The sequence below is a fragment of the Ipomoea triloba genome, chromosome 13 (genome assembly GCF_003576645.1).
Source record: "Ipomoea triloba cultivar NCNSP0323 chromosome 13, ASM357664v1".
Classification (NCBI taxonomy): domain Eukaryota; kingdom Viridiplantae; phylum Streptophyta; class Magnoliopsida; order Solanales; family Convolvulaceae; genus Ipomoea; species Ipomoea triloba.
The window spans coordinates 13,494,654-13,510,422 of NC_044928.1; the positions used below are offsets into that span (position 1 = coordinate 13,494,654).

The 15,769-nt window shown below is 38.2% G+C and overlaps 1 long non-coding RNA gene and 1 other non-coding gene across 2 annotated transcripts; one reads left to right on the forward strand and one right to left on the reverse strand.

Moving 5' to 3' along the window:
• The first annotated feature begins 127 nt into the window (after window positions 1-127).
• LOC116003106 lies at window positions 128-2,353 on the forward strand. The gene is made up of 2 exons (XR_004094619.1): window positions 128-191; window positions 1,735-2,353. It is a non-coding gene; the product is annotated as an uncharacterized LOC116003106 (long non-coding RNA).
• A 5,201-nt stretch (window positions 2,354-7,554) lies between these two features.
• TRNAL-AAG lies at window positions 7,555-7,635 on the reverse strand. The gene has a single exon. It is a non-coding gene; the product is annotated as a tRNA-Leu (tRNA).
• Between the last annotated feature and the right edge of the window lie 8,134 nt (window positions 7,636-15,769).

A 15,769-nucleotide genomic window follows, 5' to 3' on the forward strand; every position in this document is an offset into this window, starting at 1 on the left:
CTTCATCAAAGATTCGGTAAAACTTTAATTTTATTCGGTAGATAGCTTTATTTCCTTTCCTAGTTTAAGAATCTAAGTCTTGATTTCTTGAATCTTGTTGTTATGATGATGAATTGGGAGCTAGGGTTTCAAGAAGGAATTGGGGAAAATCCACCAAAAGCATCTTTAAGACAATATTAACTACTTTGGAGGTAAGGAGTTCCCTTAAGTTGGACTAGATTGCTCAAATTTGAATAATTGATGGTTGATTGTGACTTGGTGAAATTTAGTAAAAATGTTTAGTATAAGTTGCCTGTATATGGTGTATATAAGGTGTATGTATAAATCATATTTATGCCCATATAGGCTTACACTTGTGAAAATATTGACAAGAAATTTAACTAGTCTCTGGCAGTAACTTCCGTGAATTTCTGGGACAAATCGGTAAGGTATTTTGATCCAATTTTTTTTATACATGTAGTTCTATACGTGTATATGCTACCATAAAAATTTCATAATTTTTGGAGTAGTATAAGTGTGGTTTCAAAATTATTTTCCAAAACTGGTCCAGAGAGAAGAAAAATCCGGACAGCACACTGCCAAGGGCAAAAAGGGAATTTTCTGTGTAAATTCGTGAACTTAGATGACCAAAACTTTTTATGAACATCAAGTACTATGAGTTAGGGTTCTACCAAAAAAATTTCAAGTGAAAAAGAGTTCGGGAACTATTCTTACCGGCTCGATCTTTCAGACTGCGCCAAGCTGAAATTTCTGAAAAGAAATGGTTAAAACCAATGTCGTTAAAGAGAAAAGAGAAGGAAAACCTTAGTTTCTGAGCAAGAGGAGGAGGACCTTGACTAACCCACGGGTGGCATATGCTCTGCATGAAGTGCCCTTGCCCAGCGGTTGTTACATATTAAATGTTGTGCCGTATGACATCCAATTCATACTTATGCGACGTCTAGTCGCTGGGTACTATATAACTCGTCGGATGCGGTATTCCCACGGGGGTGTGCACACTTAAGGTATAGATACCCCGATTATTGCGGGCAGGTTTCGTTTTAACGGACCCGGTTAGGCCGACTGGGAATCATTTTAACGTACCTGGTGCCAAGGGATCAGCGTTAGATCGGAGAACGACCACTACCCCGATCAATGATCCAAGTGGTCAAAGAGGGAGACAATTAGAGTGCTCCAAAGGCCTCACACTTTCGAAGAAGAAACTAAGTGAGTGCTCCAAAGGCCTCACACTTTCGAAGAAGAAACTAAGTGAATGCTCCAAAGGCCTCACACTTTCGAAGAAGAAACTAAGTGAATTTTTGTAAGGAGATATGCTTTCGAAGAAGAAACTAAGTGAATTTTTGTAAGGAGATATGGCTACGAAGAAGAAACTAAGTGAATTTTTGTAAGGAGATATGGCTACTCTGTAGCGGAGATGAGATGGAAATTGATGAGATATGGCTACTCTGTAGCGGAGATGAGATGGAAATTGATGTAAAGCTCCTTGAGAGGAACGGTTGAAAACTAGTTTGAATAACTACAGGTTTGACTGGAGGAAAATATTATTTCCTATTTGTAAGAGAAGTCCAATTTGACTAAGTGATATGATTTCTTCTACGTACGTATATGTTTCACTGTGTTGTTATACTTTAATCAAAAATATATGTTTTAGAAAACCTTTATTTAAGTTTGGGCGATCCACGGATCTCCTTGCTTAGCCGTCGCGCTAACTACACTTCAATGTGTTGCTTTCAGATGGAGTTCAGCGTTAGTTCTTGCAGTCCGACGAACTCCCCTAGTTCGTCGGAAGGTGTAGGTCGTGGCATGGACTACGACGTTTTTGTACAGCAGATGAGTGGCGCCGACCCTTATGCGCCTGGCTATGCTCCTACAGCTCCCAATAGCTCACCGGCAGTAAATAGTGTTCTTCCTATTCCTGAGGGTCCTGACGTACAGGCCACTTTTGGTTTTTACCCCATCGAGGTGCTGGTAGGAAGTAACCCCCTAGAGTTTATAGTTTATTATCCTTACCCTTGGGACCCGAGTCCTCCCGAGAGTTGGGAGGAGTGGTCTATGGTCATAGTCGCTTCCCGGTTCCTAGACCATATCACATGGTACGAAGGGGAATGGCATCTTGTCTGGGGTGAGTTTACGGGTCCGACGTATCTCCAGATCGTGTAAGCAGGATGCACAGAAGGTCTGTAGGGGTTTATTCCTTTTGTGTAAATATATTTTGTAGCCAGGGGAGTGACTGATCTTGGTTAGTGGGGACATGTAGGGCTTTAAACTTATGTTGGCCGTTAGGCAAAATTTCCGGTACTTACTTTGTAAATATTTATATATATATATATATATCTTGTATGTTATTTCAAAATGAGTGACTGTGTGTGTTGAGTAAGTTTCTTTTAGCCTGTGCACCTGAAGCGGGGTCTGTCAAGGGGATGATAGAACTTGTTTTGGGTGTGGCGGTAACACCTTGGGTTGTACGGCAAGCCAGACTCCTCAGGATGTACGGTAAGCCGGCCCGAGGAGTGTTACAACCTCTTTAGCCCCTGAAGGATTTTCAACATCATTTTCTGACAATAAGGTTTTGACAACCTTTATAATAAAATAGCATACGTTTTTCAACGTAAGTTTTCATAAACATTTTTGGATACACTTCATATGTCCATTCCCAAATACTCATTCCTTATCAATCATCAAAGACATCAACTCCATTACTAACATCATTAGGTCATAACTTAAGAAAAGTCATTGCCTAACCATACTCCAAAATCATCCAACAACTACTTTCTCAAGATTCACCATATACAACCTTTATCTCAACATTCCATATAACAATTCCCTCAACACATATCATAGTATCATCACTTCTCATAACAACCTCTTGGATTCATTATAATCCAATCATCAATAACAATCAAAGCTTATGCACCACTAGAGAGATTTCCAACTCTCAAGTAATCACCAAGGATAATTCTCCAAATATCCAACCAGAAGGTTTCAACTTCCAAACTAATACCAAACCAACCGGACTAATCATAATCATATTCATAATCTTAATAATCTTTTAGGATCATTACAACCCCATCAACTAAACATCAACAATAATAATCAAAGCCTACACCAAACAACCACATTTAATCTCACTTTCGCACCCTTGGACGCCGACGGACGTGCAGTGGACGCGCGTCCGAGGTCGCGTCCGCCCACTCTGCCTGGTTCGTAACTCACTGGACGCCGATGGACGCGCAGTGGACGCGCGTCCATGGTCCGCGTCCTCACAACTCTGCCAGTTTCTGGGCAGTAAAAACAGCGCAGTCCGAAAGATTGAGCCGGTAAAAATAGTTCCCGAACTCTTTTTCACTTGAAATTTTTTTGGTAGATCCCCAACTTACAGTACTTGATGTCCATAAAAAGTTTTGGTCATTTTGATCCGCGAATAAACACAGAAAATTCCATTTTTACCCTTGGCAGTGTGCTGTCCGGAATTTTTCTCTCTGNTCCTATTTGTAAGAGAAGTCCAATTTGACTAAGTGATATGATTTCTTCTACGTACGTATATGTTTCACTGTGTTGTTATACTTTAATCAAAAATATATGTTTTAGAAAACCTTTATTTAAGTTTGGGCGATCCACGGATCTCCTTGCTTAGCCGTCGCGCTAACTACACTTCAATGTGTTGCTTTCAGATGGAGTTCAGCGTTAGTTCTTGCAGTCCGACGAACTCCCCTAGTTCGTCGGAAGGTGTAGGTCGTGGCATGGACTACGACGTTTTTGTACAGCAGATGAGTGGCGCCGACCCTTATGCGCCTGGCTATGCTCCTACAGCTCCCAATAGCTCACCGGCAGTAAATAGTGTTCTTCCTATTCCTGAGGGTCCTGACGTACAGGCCACTTTTGGTTTTTACCCCATCGAGGTGCTGGTAGGAAGTAACCCCCTAGAGTTTATAGTTTATTATCCTTACCCTTGGGACCCGAGTCCTCCCGAGAGTTGGGAGGAGTGGTCTATGGTCATAGTCGCTTCCCGGTTCCTAGACCATATCACATGGTACGAAGGGGAATGGCATCTTGTCTGGGGTGAGTTTACGGGTCCGACGTATCTCCAGATCGTGTAAGCAGGATGCACAGAAGGTCTGTAGGGGTTTATTCCTTTTGTGTAAATATATTTTGTAGCCAGGGGAGTGACTGATCTTGGTTAGTGGGGACATGTAGGGCTTTAAACTTATGTTGGCCGTTAGGCAAAATTTCCGGTACTTACTTTGTAAATATTTATATATATATATATATATCTTGTATGTTATTTCAAAATGAGTGACTGTGTGTGTTGAGTAAGTTTCTTTTAGCCTGTGCACCTGAAGCGGGGTCTGTCAAGGGGATGATAGAACTTGTTTTGGGTGTGGCGGTAACACCTTGGGTTGTACGGCAAGCCAGACTCCTCAGGATGTACGGTAAGCCGGCCCGAGGAGTGTTACAACCTCTTTAGCCCCTGAAGGATTTTCAACATCATTTTCTGACAATAAGGTTTTGACAACCTTTATAATAAAATAGCATACGTTTTTCAACGTAAGTTTTCATAAACATTTTTGGATACACTTCATATGTCCATTCCCAAATACTCATTCCTTATCAATCATCAAAGACATCAACTCCATTACTAACATCATTAGGTCATAACTTAAGAAAAGTCATTGCCTAACCATACTCCAAAATCATCCAACAACTACTTTCTCAAGATTCACCATATACAACCTTTATCTCAACATTCCATATAACAATTCCCTCAACACATATCATAGTATCATCACTTCTCATAACAACCTCTTGGATTCATTATAATCCAATCATCAATAACAATCAAAGCTTATGCACCACTAGAGAGATTTCCAACTCTCAAGTAATCACCAAGGATAATTCTCCAAATATCCAACCAGAAGGTTTCAACTTCCAAACTAATACCAAACCAACCGGACTAATCATAATCATATTCATAATCTTAATAATCTTTTAGGATCATTACAACCCCATCAACTAAACATCAACAATAATAATCAAAGCCTACACCAAACAACCACATTTAATCTCACTTTCGCACCCTTGGACGCCGACGGACGTGCAGTGGACGCGCGTCCGAGGTCGCGTCCGCCCACTCTGCCTGGTTCGTAACTCACTGGACGCCGATGGACGCGCAGTGGACGCGCGTCCATGGTCCGCGTCCTCACAACTCTGCCAGTTTCTGGGCAGTAAAAACAGCGCAGTCCGAAAGATTGAGCCGGTAAAAATAGTTCCCGAACTCTTTTTCACTTGAAATTTTTTTGGTAGATCCCCAACTTACAGTACTTGATGTCCATAAAAAGTTTTGGTCATTTTGATCCGCGAATAAACACAGAAAATTCCATTTTTACCCTTGGCAGTGTGCTGTCCGGAATTTTTCTCTCTGNCGAAAACCATACTTATACTACTCCGATCATTATGAAATTTCATATGCAGGTTCTAGACTTATTGAACTACATATTTGGAGAAAATAGAATCAAAATACCTTACCAATTTTTCCCAATAAATCTCGGAAGTTACTGCCAGAGACTACCTTGATTTTTCTCCAATATTTTCACAAGTATAAGCTCATATGGACATAAATATAACATATACATGCATATCCAAGCTATGAACACGTATACAAAAATATTTCCAAAGCTCAAAAACAGCATATTTTCACCAACAAGCAATTATCTAATTTTAAGTGACTAAACCAACTGAAGGGATTCCTTACCTCTTTGAGAGCATTCTAACACCATAAGATGGATTTTGGATCTTTTCCCCAAATTTCACCTTAAACCCTAGCATCAAAATCAACACCGTAACAACAAATGTTAAGAAGCTAAGCTTAGATTCAAGCTCTAGGAAGGAAGATAAAGCTTTTTACCGAATAAAATTGGAATCTTATCGAATAAAATTGAGAGATGTGAAGGAAGCTTGCTATGGTTTTAATGGAGAAATGAAGAAATGGTGAAGATCACTCTCCTGTCTCTCTCTCACGAATGGGAATGGGAAATGAAGAAATGATTTCTCATTCTTATCACAACATATATATATATATATCCCTTAAGAGATAAGATTAAGGGAAAATAATAAAATAATAAAATATCTTCCAACTTATCAGTTGGGGTCCAAACAGATAAAGTTTCGGTGGAAAATAATCCAGATAGAATAATTTCCGAAACTAAAAATTTATTCCAGACTAATCCTCAAAATTGGGCTAGGTTCAGTACACCGCGAAATTTAGCGATGCTACGATCACAAGAAATTTTGAGTTTAAAATTTCGGGGTATCACAGTGTGTGTTCTTAGTCCTCTTCCACCTTTGTGTACTAAGGCTTCTTGGATTTAGGAAACCTTCAAGCATCCAAAAATCTAAGAGACATTTTATCAAACACTTTAGCTACACACTTTCCTACTATTCTTAAGAAGTCCATAGGATCTATGATTGTTACAAAGCTTCAATCCTAACTCTAATCAAAGACATGAAAGAGTCAAGAGCTCAATCTCTCATCTAAAGTGGCCAAATCCAAACAAGATATCATCAAAACAACAATCCATAGACAAGAATAGATAACCCAACAATGCAAGCATTTAGATCCAAAAATATATATAAGATCATCACACCAGCAACATATCTTCACAAAATCCAAATCCCTAAATTAAACTAGCCACTCATGATAAGAATTTCAAGACAAAATCTAATTCAATCCAAGAACAAAATAGTAAAATAGATTAGAAATGTAATAGAGATCACCTAGAGTTGAAGTGATCCTTCAGTCCAAGCTTGTTGTCTTCTACAATGAGAATTATCTAAACTACTCTAAAATAATCTTTGAAATCATCTAAAGTGAATCCCCAAAATTGAGAAAGAAGAAGACTCCAAGAAAGAGAGAGATCTGAAAATCTATCAAGAGAGTTTAAATAGTCTCCAAAAAGTAACCCTAGGGGAAAATTCGTGCAGTGTCCTTGCCACGTCCGTCCACACGCGTGTGGTCGTGCGTGGATGGCTACTGGAACTTGGCCACGCGCACCAACACACGTGTGGAGGTCTTCTTAGGTCCCTCAGGGCTCCAGTCTTGCATGGTTCTTTCCTTAAGCTCGGTTTTCGTTCCTATTGGCTCCCGGGACTCCTGTATAACCTCAATTTATGCTAAAAGTAGCTTTGCATGTTGGTTAGTGAATTTAAAGCATATTTGATCACAATTTATCATGTAAGGATAAAAGTAGCTTTGCATGGGTATCTTGGAGGCTTATCAAATTGTCTACAACGTGTATTCATACTATGAAAATGTTGTATAATTGTTTTTATCAACGCTTTCAAACACATATCTTTCAATCAAAGTTAGCAAACAATTAGGGATCCGTGGCTCCTTCTAAGCTTGAACCGTCGTGGATACACCTTTTAAAGGAAAAATTAGGTATTCAAGACCCTCTATAAGTTGAAAGTGTGAAATAGAAACATTGTTCCCGATTTTAGAAACTATATTAATGTCTACCCATTCAAGCAGCTAAATATGGAGAACTAGGGTGAAGTTGGTGTAAAGAGTGGGATTTGAACCCACGCCCTTGTGGACCACAACCTTAATCTGGCGCCTTAGACCAACTCGGCCATCTCCACGTGACAATTATATATATGCAAGTTTAATATGGATATGATAGAGATAGTTTCTGTGAAACAGAAGCCTACACCTGCTAGTTCTTGAGACTTGTATTGAATATGTGATGAAGTAGTTTTTTCGGTGAGGTGTAAAGTGTAAACAAGGAATAAGTTCATCAAGTGTCGTTCTCGAGAGGATGGCAAATTGGAGAGAGTAGGCAAGTCACTTATGAATGCAAAGGCAATTAGCAATAAAGAGCAAGGAATTCATTAATAGAGTGAGTGCAAAGTGAAACAAGATTCAAAGATCAATAATGAAAGAGATCGGATTTGATCGATACTCCCCCGGTTCTTGCACTCGTTTATCAACGGTTGGATTGAATTGAAATCTAAGACACCTAAGGAGGCAAAAGTCACAACACCGAGCGATGTCACGCTCGAATTTCCAAGCCCTCAATTGGTTGGGGCATTTTGTCGAACACCTTGTCTACCTACCTCTTCCAGACCTCATGCTCCCCAATTAAGGGCGAGAGTTGCATACACTTAGGCTATTGCACTCTTGCAATATCTTGCAAAGCCTACAACCTACGCTCTTGAGAGATTTAGGCTTCCAATGGATCAAGATGAACCACAACAATGCATAAAACAAAAGTAAGAAACGAAGAATTAGAACACACTTGAATTATTTGTTCCTTTCGCTTTAAGAAATAAAAGTAAGAAACGAAGAATTAGAAGACGCTAGAATTATTTGTTGCTTGTGCTTAAAAAAAAATGAATATATACAAGATGCGAGCTGAGAATTATTTGTTCATTGTGCTTCAAGAAATACAAGTAAGAAATGAAGAATTCAAAAATGCTTGAATTATTTGTTTTGTGCACTTCAACAAATAAACAAATTGAAGAATTAGAAGACGCGAGTTGTAAAATGTGTGTTCCTTGCGCTTCAAGAAATAACAAGTAAGAAATGAAGAATTAGAAGACGCGAGCAGAGAATTATTGCATTCCTCTACAAAAGTAATAATAACGAATTAAGTAATATTGGGTTATTTGATATATTAACCAATTATAAAGAATACCACGAATTAGAAATATAATTATAAATATATGTTAAATTTATAAATAAATGTCTTCATTTTATAATTGTCTACAACGTGTATTCATATTATGAAAATGTTGTATAATTCTTTTTATCAACGCTTTCAAACACATCTCTTTCAATAAAAGTTAGCAAACAATTAGGTATCTGCGACTCCTTCTAAGCTTGAACCGTCGCGGATACCCCTTTTAAAGGGAAAATTAGGTATTCAAGACCCTCTATAAGTTGAATGAGTGAAATGGAAACATTGTTCCCGATTGTAGAAACTACATTAATGTCTACACACTCAAGCAGCTAAATATGGAGAACTAGGGTGAAGTTGGTGTGGAAAGTGGGATTTGAACCCACGCCCTTTCGGACCAGAGCCTTAATCTGGCGCCATAAACCCACGCCCTTTCGGACCAGAGCCTTAATCTGGCGCCATAGACCAACTCGACCATCTCCACGTTACAATTATATATATGCAAGTTTAATTTGGATATGATAGAGATAGTTTATGTTAAACAGAAGCCTACACGTGCTAGTTCTTGCAACTTGTATTGAATATGTGATGAATTAGTTTTTTAGGTGAGGTGTAAAGTGTAAACAAGGAATAACTTCGTCAAGTGTCGTTCTCGATATGATGGCAAATTGGAGAGAGTTGTAACACCCCAGACCAGCTTGGCTTGCCGTACATCCGGAGGAGTTACCACCACACTTAGAACGAGTTCTATCTTCTTTTGATAAACCCCACTCTAGGTGCACAGGCTAAACGAAAACTTCTACTTAACAACAACAACCACCCATCATAATTTAATATATATATATACATTTACATTTATATATACATAGTTTGCCCCTCGGGCCAAAATATAAGTTAAGGGTCATCCACGACCCTACTAGTTAAGTTAGCCACCCCTAAGGCTACAAAAAGGCATTTACACCAAAAAAAGAAAATCTTCCCCAAGGCATATCCCAAGACGTAATACCTAGGAAGCGAGAGGTGGTATTAACCATGGACCATTCGTCCCAATACTCTGGTGAACCGGGGTTCCATGGGTAGGGGTAATATACGATAAACTCTAATGGGTCGCTTCCGGTCAACACCTCGAGGGGATAAAAACCATAGGAGGCCTGAACATCTGGGCCATCTTGGACAAAAGGAAAACTATCTGTAACTGGAGAGCTGGCTGGAGCAAGCGAAGCATAACCCGGCGCATATGGGTCGGTACCTATCATCAGCTGTACATAGTCATCATAATCCATGCCATGACACTCATACTCCGGCGAACTTGGAGAGTTCGCCGCACTACAAGAACTTACACTAGATTGCATCTGTAGGCAACACAATGAAGTGTAGTTAGCGCGACGGCTAAGTAAGGGGTCCGTGGGTCACCCAAAATTATATAAAGGTTTTACAAAGTAAGTATTTAAAAACCTTTATTACCCTTACTCCTCATTGATACTTTACCTGCAACGAGTCATCACGTATAGTTTGCACAAGTAATAAATAAGAACTGAACAACAGTATAAGTTCTTTTGATAAGTGATTGCTTAACCAGAATGCATTACTCGACGCATCAATAATCATCTACGCATATAAGCAAGTAGCGGAAAATTATGAACATCACGTTTAATCACAATCATGTACTTGAAAATCTTCCTCATAGGGAAATCCCACCAACTTTTATCTCAAAGAGGGTTCACCGACACCTTTTTTCGCTTAAATAATCATCGCATCCCTCTTTAGCGTAGCTACAGAGTAACTACATTTTCATACAAAATTTTCCACTTAGTTTATTTGTACAAAGCGTGAGGCCTTTGGAGTATTCTCTTAACTCCCTCTCTGACCACTTGGATCATCGAACTCGGGTTCAGTGGTCATCCCCTGGTCTAACACTGATCCCCTGGACGTAAGGTTCGTTAGAATGATTCCTAGTTGGCCCTACTAGGTTCATAAAAACGACACCTACCCGGACTTCCTAGAGTAACTATACTTTAAGTGTGCACACCCCCGCAGGAATTCCTCATCCTAACGAGTTATATAGTTCTCGGCGAATAGACTTCGCCCTCCAGTATGAATGATCATACTATATAGCAACCTTGGGCAAGGGCACTTTAAGCCACCCGAAGGCTAATCAAGGTCCTCCTCAACTTTACTATAAACTAAGGGTTTGAAAACATTTTTCCTTCTTCCTCATCCTCCTTGAGTCAAAACCACTTTTTGGACATATTCAACAAAATCAAGTCCCAACTTGAAATCAATCAACACTCTTAACCTAGTCCAAAAGTTTTTGTTTCTCAAAACATTTTGATAGTACACTAATTACCATACAGTGTGGTAATAAAGTGTAACTATCCCACAATTTCCATCATCACATTACATATGTACCTAACACTACATATATGTATATATGCATATAACATAACACTTTACACATTTATGCATACTTACATACGATACCTATACTATATATACATAGTATAAATTTCCCATAATACTCATACATATTTGTATACACGGTTAAAGTTCATACCATATATATATATACATAATACAACATCTTATATTACTTATACATACATACATATGGTATACATGCTATGTATAAATACGGACCTACATACGATATATATATATATATATAAATACATATATACACATACGGTTTACATACATACATAATACGCATATAATATATATATTACTATACTTACACGTACGTACATACACTATATAATATACATAGTATTTCTAATTTAGATATTTAGGCACATTAACAACCACATCTCACCAATACAACATTTTGTACATATATATTATGTAAAATACAATTGCATATATATTATGCATACAAGCATGTACACAATAATTTCACCTAAAACTCATCATATTTCAAATAAACTATCAATTATCTAATTTTAAGTGACCTTAACCTACTTAAGGGATTCCTTACCTTTCGGGAGTGTACTAACACCGTATGAGGAATCTTGAATCTTTTTCCCCAAATTTTTCACTCAAAACCCTAAGAGAAATTTAACATTATAGCAACAAATATTAAGAAATTATACTTAGATTCAAGATCTAGGAAGGAAAATAAAGCTTTCTACCGAATAAAGTTAAAGTTTTACCAAATAGCTTGAGACTTGTAAAAAAGATTTTAGCTATGGAAGGTAGAGCTCTAAGGAAGAAGATGATGATTTCTCTCTCCTTTCTCCTCTTGTTGTTTCGGCCAAATGAGGAAAAAAAATCCTTTCTCCTCTTGTTGTTTCGGCCAAATGAGGAAAAAAAATGGGAAAACATGCTTTATAATTCTACTCCTCACTTGGTTGACTATTCTTACCTAAACATGTGGTAAAAATTGTGACAAGTGTCACTTGCTTTCCTAAACATGTGGTAAAAATTGTGACAAGTGTCACTTGCTTTTGGTTAAGTCTTGAAAAATATCTTAGCTAGATTGACCAGGATTAAAACAGATGAATTCTCGGTAGAAAATAGTTTAGATTGAATAATTTTCGAAACCAAAATTTATCCCAGACTAAATCCTAAAATTGGGCAAGGTTCGGTACATCGCGAAATATAGGTTCAAAACATTACGAGATAATTACATTTGGGTTTTAGGAAAGAAAAAAATGTGGGTTTAAAATTTGGCCCAAAATACTGATACAAGGTTTACAGGTTTCTCTCAGATAGACTTTCGGATTAAAAATTTGGACAAATAAATTTATCCAATAAATAAGGCTTTTAAAATTAGGAACTTTTAGTAGAAAATATTTCGGGGTATTACAAGAGTAGGCAANTGGGTTTTAGGAAAGAAAAAAATGTGGGTTTAAAATTTGGCCCAAAATACTGATACAAGGTTTACAGGTTTCTCTCAGATAGACTTTCGGATTAAAAATTTGGACAAATAAATTTATCCAATAAATAAGGCTTTTAAAATTAGGAACTTTTAGTAGAAAATATTTCGGGGTATTACAAGAGTAGGCAAGTCACTTATGAATGCAAAAGCAATTAGCAATAAAGAGCAAGGAATTCATTAATAGAGTGAGTGCAAAGTGAAACAAGATTCAAAGATCAATAATGAAAGAGAGCGAATTTGATCGATACTCCCCCGGTTCTTGCACTCATTTATCTACGGTTGGATTGAATTGAAATCTAAGACACCTAAGGAGGNCAAGAGTAGGCAAGTCACTTATGAATGCAAAAGCAATTAGCAATAAAGAGCAAGGAATTCATTAATAGAGTGAGTGCAAAGTGAAACAAGATTCAAAGATCAATAATGAAAGAGAGCGAATTTGATCGATACTCCCCCGGTTCTTGCACTCATTTATCTACGGTTGGATTGAATTGAAATCTAAGACACCTAAGGAGGTGAAAGGAACAACACCGAGCGATGTCACGCTCGAATTCCCAAGCCCTCAATTGGTTGGGGCATTTCGTCGAACACCTTGTCTACCTACGCTCTTGAGACATTAGGATTACAATGGATCAAGATGAACCACAACAATACGTAAAACTAAAGTAAAAAACGAAGAATTAGAACACACTTGAATTATTTGTTCCATGCGCTTCAAGAAATAAAAGTAGGNATACCCAAACGCACAGGCTAAACTTACAACATCAAAATACATCCAAAGTCCAACTTAATACAAGTGGACATAATTCTTCCAGGGTGTCTATTCTAGGATCTCAACCTCAACCTCCATCCTATTCAGAGCTCATCGGCTACCTGAGCCCATGCTAGACTGCATCTGATAATAGACACAATGAAGTGTAGTTAGCGCGACGGCTAAGTAAGGAAATCCATTGTCACTTAAGCGTAGACAAAGGTTTTGAAATATAATATCAATACAAAGCTTATAGAGTTTTTACCCATACTTTGGAAGTTTACCTGAAATCAAACAATCCAAAGATAGCATAACAGAATATATTTAAAGGAATTACATATAACTTTCCTTCATATTAGAATAGTAATTTAACTCGTCAAACCAAAATATATTCACGTATATTTTGATAAGTTCATAAACTTTTTTTTTCAAGAATTACTCATTATCGATTAGAACCGCAGCTCTAATTCTTTTAAACATCTGAACCGCAGCTCAGTATATCATTCATCTTTTCAATTAGAACCGCAGCTCTAATTATTTTAATTATCTGAACCGCAGCTCAGTATATCATTCATCTTTTCAATTAGAACCGCAGCTCTAATTATTTTAATTATCTGAACCGCAGCTCAGTATATCAATAATTCCATAGTTAATTACTTAGTTTTCCCCTGGATAAGCACGAGACATTCTTTTTATCATTTCTCAATTACAACCGCAGTTCTAATTCTCTGAACCGCAGCTCAGTATAATATTCATTTCTCAATTCCCCTTCTCAAACCTTGGGCCATGGCATGCTCCAACCTTCCCGTAGGTCTCTTTATCCCAACCTCGGGCCATGGCACTCCAGCCCTCCCGAAGGTCCAACCTTATTCCAACCTCGGGTAGTAGCATTTAAGCCCTCCCGTAGGTCCCCACCTTGTTCCAACCCCAGGCCATGGCAATTAAGCCCTCCCGTAGGTCCCTTTCTCAATTTCTCTGCAACATATCCAGAAACTAAGATTTCCAAAATATCTTTCATGTACGTGATTAGTATTTTCTCTTCATTTCTCAAAACATTTATTTCCTCAAAAATCAAGCTTGTTTGCCCATAGGCTTTTCAAAAATTATGATGCAAGCATACGTGAACATTTAACCAAAAATAATACAGTTGAAAATAATTTAGACATAGCTTGACATCATACCCAAACTTTTTGGACTGAAAATACTGATTTGAACATTCTGGACGTCAGTGGACGCAGGGTGGACGCGTGTCCATCTGGGCGTCCTCACCTTCGGCTTTTTCCTTAATTTTTCCCAAAAATCTGGACGTCAGTGGACGCACGCTGGACGCGCGTCCGCTGGGGCGTCCTCTCTTACGGCTTTTTCTTTAATTTTTCCCAAAAATCTGGACGTCAGTGGACGCACGCTGGACGCGCGTCCGCTGGGGCGTCCTCTCTTACGGCTTTTTCTTTAATTTTTCCCAAAAATCTGGACGTCAGTGGACGCACGCTGGACGCGCGTCCGCTGGGGCGTCCTCTCTTACGGCTTTTTCTTTAATTTTTCCCAAAAATCTGGACGTCAGTGGACGCACGCTGGACGCGCGTCCGCTGGGGCGTCCTCTCTTACGGCTTTTTCTTTAATTTTTCCCAAAAATCTGGACGTCAGTGGACGCACGCTGGACGCGCGTCCGCTGGGGCGTCCTCTCTTACGGCTTTTTCTTTAATTTTTCCCAAAAATCTGGACGTCAGTGGACGCACGCTGGACGCGCGTCCACTGGGGCGTCCATTCATACGGTAAAAATTTTCTGGGCAGCAAAACAGTGCAAAAACTCATATTTTTCCACCTTTTCTTCAACATCATTTTATATGGACATAAATATAGTATATACATACATGCATACGTTAAATTTATGCATACCAAATATATTTTTAAGCCCAAAGCACCAATTTTTGCATAGAAATTAACTAAGAAGTTTAAAGCTTAACATATAATTTTCATATCAAATCTTAACTCCATAATACATATACCTATACAATTGCCTATTTTCAAGTGACTATACCAACTGAAGGGATTTCTTACCTTGCTTGAAGCTTTTTAACCTTAAGAAGTGTTGGGTTCCTTATCTCCAAAATCCACCGAAAATCTCTAAATAAATTTCACCGTAATAACAATAAAATCCAAGATTTCTTAGTTTATGATTAAGTCTTAAAGAGAGTTCTAACCAAATATTCATAAAACATACCTAGTGTTGAGGACTTGAAGGAATTTTACTTATGATCCTTGGTTATGGAGTTCTTGAAGATCAACTATGGTGAAGAATAAAAATGATCACACTCTCTCTCCTCTCTCCCTATTAATTTCGGCCAAGGTGAAGTCTTCCTAAGCTTGGAGATCAAGTAAATGTGATCTTATCCAAAGATAACATTATTTTAATTCATGATATTTTTGAAGAATGGATTTTCTAGACAGTTAGGGATTAAATCAGATAAATCT